Genomic DNA, 12,570 nt, shown 5'->3' with positions numbered 1-12,570 from the left:
CCTTTTTCCCTGGATTTCAACCAATTCTGAGGCAAAAACCCCCTTGGGCTCCTCCTCCTGCCCTCCCTCTTCCAAAGAAACAAACCAGGGCACCTATCCTTCATCCAGTGATCATCAGTTCCTTCCTATCAGAGAGCCTGCTCCCACCTCCCTTCCCCTCCCTGGGCTTCTCCAGCCTACTGTAAGGCAAGAAACCCCTTGGGCCCCTCCTTGGGCCCTCCCTCATCCAAAGAAAATGACCATCGATCCTTTATCCAATGGTTATCGATTCCTCCTATCAGAGAAGGGCAAGAGAGCTTGTTCCTGCCTCCCCCTCTCCTGCTTGGTTGCAAAAGCAAACATTAATCCTTTCCTGCATTCTGGCTGGAACTTCCCTGCTGCTCGCATGGTTGGAATGCTGGCCCCACACGGTTTTTCGCGCTGCAAAAACAGTAGGCAAGCACACCTGGACACAGACAGACTTGAGTCTGCATGCATGCCAAGTCAAGGGGCCCTTGTCTTGAGTGTTTTGCTTCCATGCACATGACTCGAGTGTAAACGAGTCAGCAAAAAATGCAGATTTTCATGACTTGGACTTAAGTCACCTGACTTGAGTTCCCATCCCTAAATCCCATATGTGTTCACCTGGGAGTAAGTCCTATTAAACATCATGAAACTTGCTTCTGAGCCAACATACTTAGAATTGTGCTGTTAGCCACTGCTGTGAACACCTGTCCCCGAGTCAGCCTAATCCCAAGTCAGACTAGTGGTCTATCTAGCTTGGTGTGATCTGTCCTGATGGGCAGTGGCTCTCCAAGTTCTCAGGCAGAAATTAGAAGCAAGGAGATGCAGCATCTGCTTTGCATACAGAAGGTTCTGGGCAGGACCAGCCCATCTATGAGGCTAACAGAAGCAGTTGCCTTAGGCAGCAGTTTGGTGGGGGTGCCCATCTCAGTCTGTCTACTTGTCTCCACTGTTCCTACTCCTCCTTCTACTTCCTGAATTGGAAAAGGAAGAGAAAATGTGGAAGGTAGGAGAGTGATGAGCTAGAACATTGGAGAGTGGGATGAGCAGAAACTGATTTGTCATTGGATAAGAAAGCAGCATTTGGCATGCCACCTCAGTCAGCAATAGGGCAGAGGAACAATTCCTGTCTCAAACCTTGAAGAGCTCAGTACTGAGCTAGACAGAACCAGGGTCTGACTTGGCAGATACAAGGCAGATTCCTAATCCTTCCTAGCCCCGTTTTAGGAGATAGTTTTAATTGGAGATGCTAGGAGTTGAACCTGGGGCCTCTTCATGTGCCTCTCCTCTAGTATGCAATGGTTAGTGATCTGGAACCCAGAGATTGGGGCTTAGATCCTTATCCATCCCATGGCCTTGGGCAAGTCACAATTATCAGCCTAACCTGTTTTACAGGGTTCTTGTGAAGGTAAAATGTGTCCCCTGGAAGACGAATAGGTTATAAATGCAACAAATAAACGTGCCCGGTGACAGCTGTGCTTCTGAGATTGCACTGCACCAATCACACCAAGAAACCTCTCACAGAGTCATAGCACATTGACTAAGTTTTAACACAATAAGAACATAAGAAGAGCCCTGCTAGATTAGGCCAAAGGCCCATCTAGTTCAGCTTCCTGTATCTCACAGTGGCCCACGAAATGCCTCGGGGATACCTGCATCCTGTTGCTGCTCCCTTGCACCTGGCATTCTGAGATATTTACTTTGAAAGATGATGGTTTAAAAGAAATTTCCATTATCCAGGCAGATAAATGTATTAATTTATCTCATGGAAATCAGCAATTTCTTCTCGAAGGGAAAAAAATAAATAAAAAGAATGCCATCCTAGAATCCTTCCTACCTGGGCAAAGTGGAGTCTGTCTTAGCACTAGGGGGGAGGAAGGGCCCCGTTCCTCCCAGCTAAGCATCTCTCCCAGTGGCTGTGACTGTTGTTACAGTGGATTGTGAGCCCTTTCAGGATAGACAACCGCTTTCTCAACAACAACAACAGTAATGACCTGAGATAAATCTATTCCTGACCTGCACTTTCAGGGCTTCCTGGCTATAGTAAAAGAGACCATTAGGGTTTGTACCTAAGCTGCCACTATGTCTTGCTTGTGCTTGCTGTTGGCATTGTGGCCAGCTTGTGAGAACCTAATCCTTATTACAGAGTACAGTGCTCTTCTGTGAAGTGCAGCCATGCCTCACAGGTCGGTAGCTTCTAAACCATTTCCCTGTTTGCAGAACAGACGGAGCACATTGCAAGTCAGCCAGGAAGCTCTTCATCTCTATGATGCAGGAGATCTGAAAGGGGAGTTCAGGAATAAATAACACCCTGGCATTCAAGTGAGTTGGATAACAAGGGTTAAAGATATACAGTACAGAAACAAATACATGAGACTTGAATTGCAAGGGGTTAAGTCACAGATTACAGACTGGCTAGAATTTTACAAGCTGGGTCAGAATTTTATCCTCTTGACTCATTGCCAGAACTGAAGGATGCAAAGCCAGAAACAAATGCCAAAAGTGCCATTATTTTTTTCTTTTTTAGCCATTGGTGCCTGGTGGGAGCTGCAATAGCACACCAGTGAGCACACAAAAGGCATGGGGGGGAATTACATTTTTTTGTGCCTAGGACATGCATGTGCTGTGAATGTGTATCCATGTACAATTATGCAGAGATCCAAACTTTACGAAGAGGCACACGGAAATGGCTGGTACCATCCTAAAGAATCCATTTGAAGAGACAGCACTGCTGCATGAGTGATGGTTTCCAGCAGGCAGCTACACAGGCAAAACAACAACCCCAAGTAGAATCCTCTCACCCAGTGCAACACTTGTCTAGCAGGAATATCATGAGCTGACACAGATCCACTGCATCCCCAGACACAGTTTCTGGAAAAGTCAGAATTTAATTTATGAAGAAAATGTATTCTGCACATGGTCAGGGTAATTTGCTTAGGGGAGAACGCTGTGCATTCTAAGAGGTACTCACACCAAGATGCCAGATATTTTGTCATCAGAAGCGGACACCCCTAATCTTTTTGAGTGCATGTATTCTCAGCTATCACTGAGTTGCAAAGGCACTGCTCATTAGCAAAAGTGTGAACAAGCCAATACTGTAGTCCTCCCACATTGTGTTTGACCATATTTTCACTTCTCAAGCTTCCTTTCCCTTTCCCTACTATTTGTCTTGTTCACCATATGTTTTCAGTTCCTTCTAGCCATGGTCTAAAGCTTGTCATGTGCCCTGCATCCTGGTAGTCTGTAATCTGTGTTGTTCTCCTTCCATACACATGCAAAAGGAAAAACAGCAGCTGGAGGGCATTATGATTGGAAAAACAGCAGGGGAGGAAAGGGTTAAACACCCCTTCTCCATCACTGCTGTGAGCACATCTGCAGCCCCTCCCCATCTCCTCCCAAGGCTATACAGGGAATTTCAGTTTAGCAATAATGTGAGTGATCCCATCATGCAATATATTGTTTGGCCCACAGGAAATAGGATTCCATATCTTACTAGCACCTTTGCATGTTGAACAGCTGGCTAAAAGCCTTGAGGAAAATCATAATTTTATCCATTTTTTTATTCTATTTCCACCACTGCTCATGTTTTTCCCCCCAGATGTGATGATACCAACTGAACTAACTGCTATAGATGCCAGACTAAATGTGACACAGAAGAGCTGTGATCAGGTCTCCAAATGCTCTTTTTTGTTTCCTAAAAGAGGCTTGTGGGGGGGGGGGGGTTGGAGTGGGTTTTAATCCTGTCCCTCACACCACACCACTGATACTGCTATTAGCTGCAGAAGGAACACATACAGATGCAACGAGTGCCATACAGTTTACCTTTCTGGGGCAGGTGGGATGGGGGTTACATTGGGGAATTGGGTGCGGGGAAGGTTAATGCTTCCTCCAGACCAGCCTCTGATCCCATGGCTGCTTGAAGAAAAAGAAAAAGATGTTGGGAGATCCATCCAACCATGGATCTCCCACATCATGTATAGTTTGGCTCCTGTATTAGGGACAATAGGTACAGTGCATCTGCTTAATTACCCCTGTAAGCAGTCATTTCTCAACAAAGAATTTGGCTGAACTGTCCTCATAAATAAATATAACATGTAAATCTAAAACTAATAATGAACAACACTGAGTGCCTGCCTGTGTTGGAGGAGCTTGAAAGTGAACCAACCCTAGAAGAACTTCACGTGGCCCTGGACTCTCTTGCCTTTGGCAAGACACCTGGAAAAGACAGCATCCCTGCTGAAGTCCTAAAGTGCTGCAAAGAGATCATCGTCACTGAGCTGCATGAAATCCTCTGTCTCTGCTGAAGAGAAGGTAGAGTACCACAGGACATGAGGGATGCAAACATCATCACGCTGTACAAGAACAAAGGCAACAGGGGTGACTGCAACAACTACTGCGGCATCTCTCTCCTTGTAGGAAAGCTGATTGACCAAGTTGCACTAAAGAGGCTCCAGGTACTTGCAGAGAGCATCTATCCATAATCGCAGTGCGGATTCTGAGCCAACAGGTCCACCACTGATATGGTATTCTCCCTTAGACAGCTGCAGGAGAAATGCAGGGAACAACGACAGCCACTCTTTATAGCCTTCATAGATCTAACAAAGGCTTTCGACCTGGTCAGCAGGGACGGCCTCTTCAAGATTCTCCCCAAGATCGGATGTCCACCCAGGCTCCTCAGCATCATCAGGTCTTTCCACAAGGACATGAAGAGCACTGTTGTCTTTGATGGCTCTACATCAGATCCCTTTGACATCCGAAGTGGGGTGAAGCAGGGCTGTGTTCTTGCACCGACCTTGTTTGGGATTTTCTTCGCTGTCCTGCTGAAGCATGCCTTTGGAACTGCAACAGAAGGCATCTATCTCTGGACCAGATCAGACGGAAAGCTCTTCAACCTCTCCAGACTGAGAGCAAAGTCCAAAGTCCAGCTGAAATGTCTGCGTGACTTCCTCTTTGCAGACGATGCAGCTGTCACTACCCACTCTGCCAAAGATCTCCAGCAGCTCATGGATCGTTTTAGCAAGGCCTGCCAAGATTTTGGACCGACGATCAGCCTTAAGAAAACACAGGTCATGGTTCAGGATGTGGACTCACCTCCCTGCATTACAATCTCTGCGCACGAACTGGAGGTTGTCCATGACTTTGTGTACCTTGGCTCAACAATCTCCGACACTCTTTCTCTCGACATCGAGCTAAACAAACGCATCGGTAAAGCAGCTACCACGTTTTCCAGACTCACAAAGAGAGTCTGATCCAACAAGAAGCTGACGGAACATACCAAGATCCAGGTCTACAGAGCTTGCGTCCTGAGTACACTTCTTTACTGCAGTGAGTCATGAACTCTTAGTCACAACAGGAGAGGAAACTGAACACTTTCCACATGCGCTGCATCCAATGCATCCTCGGCATCACCTGGCAGGACAAAGTTCCAAACAACACAGTCCTGGAACAAGCTGGAATCCCTAGCATGTATGCACTGCTGAAACAGAGACGCCTGCGTTGGCTCGGTCATGTCGTGAGAATGGATGATGGCCGGATCCCAAAGGATCTCCTCTATGGAGAACTCATGCAGGGAAAGTGCCCTACGGGTAGACCACAGCTGCGATACAAGGACATCTGCAAAAGGGATCTGAAGGCCTTAGGAATGAACCTCAACAGATGGGAAACCTTGGCCTCTGAGCGGCCTGCTTGGAGACAGGCTGTGCAGCATGGCCTTTCCCAGTTTGAAGAGACACTTTGGCAACAGACTGAGGCTAAGAGGCAAAGAAGGAAGGCCCATAGCCAGGGAGATAGATCAGGGACAGACTGCACTTGCTCCCAGTGTGGAAGGGATTGTCACTCCCGAATCGGCCTTTTCAGCCACACTAGACGCTGTGCCAGAACCACCATTCAGAGTGCGATACCATAGTCTTTCGAGACTGAAGGTTGCCAACTGAAGAATGAACAAATGTTCCAGCTCTGAGGCTTGGGAATGCTGTGGCTGGTGCAAAATGTGATGCTCACATTTGCCTTTGCTATGGGGATGAGCTCAGTAGGATTGTAATATAACACTAGGTTAAATGTAAAACCATTGTGAGAGACCAGCTGATTGTGGAAGAGAAATGCCTAAAGGGCCTTGCCCTTTAATGATTCCTATACACACTTATCTGGGAGTAACTTCCACTGAACTAAGTGGGACTGACAGTACAATCTTAGGGCGCAATCCTAACCTACGTTCCAGCACTGGCATAGCAGTTCCAGTGGGGCATGTGCTGCATCCTGCAGTGGGAGGGGGTAGTCACGGAGGCCACCTCAAAGTAAGTCAATGTTTGTTCCCTTATCTTGGAGTTGCATTGCCCTTACCTCGGTGCTGGAAAGTGGGTTAGGATTGTGCCCTTAGGCATGTCTACTAAGAAGAAAGTCCTACTGTATTCAGTGGGGCTTGCTCTTGGGAAAGTTTGCATAGGATTGCAGCCTTAGATCCACTAAGTAGACATGCCTGGGATTATGTTTCTAATATGGGAGGGGCCTCACTGCCTGCAACTGATTTAACTAAGGCTGCAAACATGTTTTGTGTGTAGTGTTAAAATAAACACCTCTGCAAGTTTTACGTCTCTCTTCAAAAAGAATTTTTTATATTTTCTACAATGGACCAAAATCAAGACTAGATTAGATAAAAATAGGACTGGGGAGGAAGGAGGGAGGGAAGGCTAATGTTTATTTTCAGCATTGTAACAAGGAATATTTGGATTTTCAAACTAGGTTTGTCCGTACCCAGAAGCATCTTTTGGTCCAAACTTGGTACTGATGTGACAGAGCTACTTAGATAACTGTGCAAAATCCAGAAAAGAAGGGTCTGATGTTGGATGCAATTGTCTGCTAGGAATGTGTAGAAACTGTTAATATATTATCTGCCTCAAAGCATGGAATCAAAGCCTCCATCCATTACCAGGCCCACTTGCAGTGGGAAGGACATTCTAGCTTCCAGCTTTTGTTACCACTGAAAACAATGATTCCCTTGTAACCTCAGGAGCACTCCCACAGCACCATCTACTGTTTCTGCAGCCTCAGCATCCGAGAAACAGAACTTTTGCAAGACAGGCAGTGAGGCTTGTTTGTTTGTTTGTTTGTTTGCTTGCTTGCAATAGTCACATCTTCTATTAACAAACATTTCACTCACCATGTCCTTCAGCAACACATTCTTCATATTATATATTATGAAAATAATATATTTTGAGAGTTTGCATGTCTCAATAATTTTTTTTTTTAAAGAAGTGTGATTGTCATTTCCAGTGCTACTTTGCTGGCACTTGCTGAGGCCACCACAAATCTGTGGCTTAGAATGGCAAAGCTCATCCACAAACCTGTGCAGGGAAACATAATCACCACCGCCGCCACCGCCAACAGGGCAGGAGGGCAGGTCTGGAGGTTGAGCTGTCCCCTTGCCTGATAAAGCTAAGCAGGATCAGTTGCCTGGATGAGAAACTGGGGCCACTGTCAGCACAGAGGACTGGAGTGTGAAAACGTCTGCAGGCAAAAACAATGGATAACATCCTTGAGAAGCCAATCTGAAGCTTAGTTTGCAGTGGACTGTGAGAGCTTGGAAAGTGCAAGAGCCAGCAGCCAAGATAATGAAGGAAGGAAAACTATGAAGGAAAACGAATGGAGGTTCTACTGGAATAATACTTGTAAAAATCTCATTCTGGTTCAGCCTGCCTATGCAAACCACCTTGAGTCTATTGAGAAAGGTGGTATACTGTATAAATATTGTATGAAATGCAATATTATACAATATTGTACAGTCAGTTCTCTTTATATGCGAATTAGCTATCTTCGAAATCACGTATCTGGGAGGGGCAGGATTGCTACCTTTTCTCATTATCCGCACCTCTGTTCTTGTTATCAGCTATGCAGAGACCTTCTTGAGGCTACAGGGACCTTCAGAATGGCACCTGGGACCAGTGCAGACTCCTTAAAAATGGTCGGCAGAAGCTTCCGCCAGTCATGTTAAAGGGGTCTGCGCTGGTTGCAGGTGCCCTTCTGAAGGTCCCTGCAGCCTCTGGAAGGTCTCTACAGCATTCAGAGATATTTTGGCACTGCTGTACTCTGCTGGCTTTTTGAGGGTCTCTGCTGGATTCTTCTGATGGCAGGGAAGGTACACCTCCCCCCACTAGGGTACCCCTTGTACCTAACCCCTTTGATCCCATTGGATCAATTGTTCGTTATCTGCAAATTTGTTATCCACTAGGGTTTCCAGGAACCTAACCCTAGCAGATAATGAGAAGTGACTGTATAAATAATAAATAAATAAGCAAAGCAAAACTGGAACCTCTGTGTTCCTCCATCGTTTAACGATTGTAGTCCTATAGAGTGAGGCTGAGAAAGCACAAAGTCTCAGACAGAACACAGTTATTTCAGCCCATAACCATCTCAGGCATTTCCCTAGGAGAGGCACTATGGGGAGTCTATGCCTATTGCCAATATTTGCTTTGCATGAATTAGGGTGCAATCCTATCCCCTTATGTCAGAGCTTTCCAGCACTGATATAAGGGCAATGCAGCTCTGACGTAAGGGAACAAGCATTCCCTTACTTTGAGGAGGCCTCCGTGAGTGACATCCAACTGCAGGATGCAGCACATGCCCCATTGGCACCACTATGCCAGTGCTGGAAAGCACTGACATAAGGGGTTAGAATTGCACCCTTAATCTGATAAATGAATAAATGCAGATACATCACCATCAGATCTATCTTCACTATTGTACAGCCACTGCTCAATATCCATTTAGTGCGCATAATCACGAACATGGGTTATACTCAGCATTTCACATGTTAGAAGTGCATTTTCCAGAAGACTGCCCATGGATTAATTAATCCCTAACTTGCTTGGACCAGCTTTTTTGCTGAACAAGCCTAATGTACATGTATGTGGGTGTTCTCACAATCTCATACTGTCCCCTATAAAGCCTCCTCCTGAGAGCCTTTTAGCCACATGACAGAAAGACAAGTCAATACAGCTTTTCCTTGGTAGTATGTGGGTTGCTGGGATAGATCTGCTCAATCCCTTTCGAGTCCAAGGAAGCTGTTGCTGTCAAGCAAACTACTGTTCAGGTCAGCCAGCAGTCACTCAGATCCATAGGCCTGGGGATGTTCTCAGCGGGATGTTTTTCCATGAAATACTGTTCCAGAGCAGTGATATCAGATTCACCTTTGCTGGCTATGTGCTCCCTGATTGTGTCAATTCAGAGCTGTTTCAAAACTAAGGTACAAACAGCAGAATGACTAACTCCCTCTCTCCCCTGCATGGACAGCAAGGTCCTGCCCCAACATGTTACAAGAAGAGGGGAGAAGATGCTGTACATGCTGATTCAGAGCCTACCACAAGAATCATGCACATGATGAAATCTATTTTTGAAAGATCAACTGCAAAGACTCTGTGTCCGTGCAATTCTTTTCTTCATGTATGCAGCACAGACTACCAGTGGATGCTGCCAACAATATTAGTCATTACAAATAGCCAGGTTCCACTTTTCTAAACAGAGATGATCAGAGAGGCTGATTTTTTTCCCCTCTTAACATACACACACCAAATATCTTCCGTGTTCTAGGAGATATTTTTTTCCCTAGGGTTACAAAAAATGACAGATGAGACCAAATTTTCTCAGGGAAATCGGCTGGGCCCTTTTTTAAAAAAAAATAAAAAATCCCATGGCTAGATACAGGTCATAATTGTTCTGCTCTCCACCCAGGCAGCAATTCTCTGAAATGGCTGCCAATTTTGGTTCAGGAAGAAATCACTGTGAAAATTGCTAGGCATGTCTTTCAGGGCTCAGCCGCCTGCCGTAGTTGGCTGAGATGAATCCAATTGCCTCTCCCCGTCTCTCACGTTCTCTGTGTGGAAAAACACTTCAGGAGAAGATGGTTCACTCAACAGCTGGTGGTGAATGACACCTCCAATGCCCACACCATTTTGTGATCTTTTAAAAATTGTCTGTTTCCCCCCCCCCCCAGTTTCTTAGAGGTTCAATGAACCTCTCCTGCATGATAGCACTCAGATGGGCACTAATGTTTTTAAAGTGAAAAAGGATGATGTCAATAGTTTTCGCCGCCACATAACGAATGATGTTCTGCTGAGCAAGGAACATGCAGGTATATTTCCTTTCAGTTGGACGAATGCATTGTGCGGACGGATGATAAACTTACAGTTAAGGCAAGACAAATAATTTGTAAGCAATTTACACGGACAATAGTGGAGAGTCAATGTGGTCTGGAGATAAGGTGCCAGAGTGGAGCCCTGGCTTTGAATCGGACGTACTGCAGGGATCAAGGGCAAATCGCTTCGTGACTGTGTTTGTGCCTGGCAGTGGTCTATTTCTGGATCTCTTTGATATAGAGATTGTTTCTCATTATTTGCCAGAGCCATGCACTGAATTGCAACCCTAGCTTTTCACGAGATTATTTATTTATTAAATCTCCTTCTTTGCCCGTCGTGCAGAATGTAATGGGGGCTACCAAGCACCACGTTCCAACTGTGAACTCAGCACTCTGTAGGGGCTGCTGTAATAATAGGGTATCAGGTGACAATTTGGCCCAAAGAATGTTTGCTCTTCTGATGGCTAGTCCTGTCAGCGATGGCACCTGAGCTGGGCAGGTTAGGTACTAGTTAAGGGCCCCATCAATCAGGATGCCCACCTGGCTGTGCCAGCCCCTGAATCCACAGTAGCAGTGGTAGGGGTAGCATCCAGTTTGCTTTGGGGGGGGGGCAGGTGGAAGATGCCAAGCAATAAACACTGTTAGGCATTGTTTCTCAGACTGTGGGTTGAGAACACAAGGTGGGTCGCGAGTCTCTTTCAGGTGAGTCCCCATTCATTTCAATATTTTATTTTTAGTATGTTAGTCTTGACGCCAACATGGTACGTGGCTGCATTTGGGGAGATCTTTTACTTTTAACAGGCTACAATGTATATGCTTTTAACAATGATAGTCAATGGAGCTTACTCCTGGGAAAGTGTGGATAGGATTGCAGCCTAGGATTGTTAAAAAATTTTCCTGCTTGATGATGTCACTTCCAGCCATGACACCACATCCAGGTTACTGACATCATTTCCGGTGGGTCCTGGACAGATTATGATTCTAAAAAATGGGTCCTGGGCTAAAAAACTTGAGAAGCACTGCTGTTAGGGATCTGTGCAACAGCACAGACCCTTTCTGCATGGAGTGGTGGAATGTCTTCTGGTGTTCAGTGATGCCATCATACATCATTGTTGACTTCTGGTTCAGCTCAGCTTCAAGCTCCTGGCCACACAGTTTAGGGGCAACAATGGTGTTGTGGGTGGACCCCTGTGCAGAACATTGCCACAGGATCCTGAGACCAGCATTGCCTTCTGCAGATTTCTGTAGAAAAAATTAACCCATGGACGTTGATGCATGGATTTCATCCCCCACCCCTAATTACAAAGATATGTCCATCAACATTCCTGCAGAGAAGTTCTGTTTTCACCAAGATTTCTACTTCTAATACAGCTGGCTCCAGATTTTCAGAAGGCTCTCAGCCAACTGTCCGAAGTTGACCCCTCTCTATAACCAGGGTACCTCAACCAGGGAACTTACTTTGGCATACGGGATGGGAGAGGGGAGGCAATAACTGGTGACTCTCTTGGCCTCCAGAGTCATTTTGCCCCACCACACAAGAGCTCTGAGCACAGAAATGGTTTCAGGGATCAGCTGTGGAGGGCCCCTGAGGGACCTGGGTCCTTGGCAGCTGCCCAATGAGGCCAACCCATGATGCTGGCTGTGAGTTCTACATCGTTACTGTTCTCTCCTTCCTTTCCATCTTTAATAGTTTTGTTTGTAGGTACAGTGGTTACCACTGATCATTCATTTCTTCTCATCAGCATTGATGACCATTACACCACCATAATTTTGAAAATAAGCTCTTGTCACTGTCACTGCTTTGGATGCCACATCCCTCTTGCTGTATAAGCCTGGCAAAACTGCAGTTCCAAATGCCCAAAGCCAGGACATTCACAAATGATGCACCTGACTGTTCCTAAATGCCCTGGCAAAAGTGGGGGAGGGAAGACCAGGAGCCCCATGCACAGATGTTGTGGTGGGATTACAAAAGCCGATGAGATCCAGGTTTCAGTTCAAATCCACAACGGGTTCTGCAAAGTTGCAATATTTAAACAGTGTTCTCCTCTGCCAGACATTCTCTGGCTCTGAATAGAGGCTTCCCTGGATATTTGTTTTTGCTGAAGGCACACAACAGAGAATTTCAAAGCACCGCATGCCTGTATGAATCCTGCGGTTTGCATGTATCTTCAGAATACTAAGAAGCATACACAGTGGCATCCAAACAGTTATGTGGCCTACAGAAAAGTGCTGGCAGCTATTCGAGTGGGGCCTGGTGCTGCTCCAGTTGCCCCTGGTTGTTAATACTCTTCAGCTACTATCTCATGAACAGTAAATGCATGTCAAAGGAGGTGCATTTTTCAGGTGCCCACTGACCACAAAGTTGTGCACCTTTTCTGCAGCAGCAAGCAAAGTGAAAAGACTGGTTTAAGCATGCAGGAGAAGAAGGTGGCAGAAGGGAC

Source organism: Tiliqua scincoides, chromosome 2 (assembly GCF_035046505.1).
Source record: "Tiliqua scincoides isolate rTilSci1 chromosome 2, rTilSci1.hap2, whole genome shotgun sequence".
NCBI classification, from domain to species: Eukaryota; Metazoa; Chordata; class Lepidosauria; order Squamata; family Scincidae; genus Tiliqua; species Tiliqua scincoides.
Note: the sequence above shows the minus strand (reverse complement) of the source record.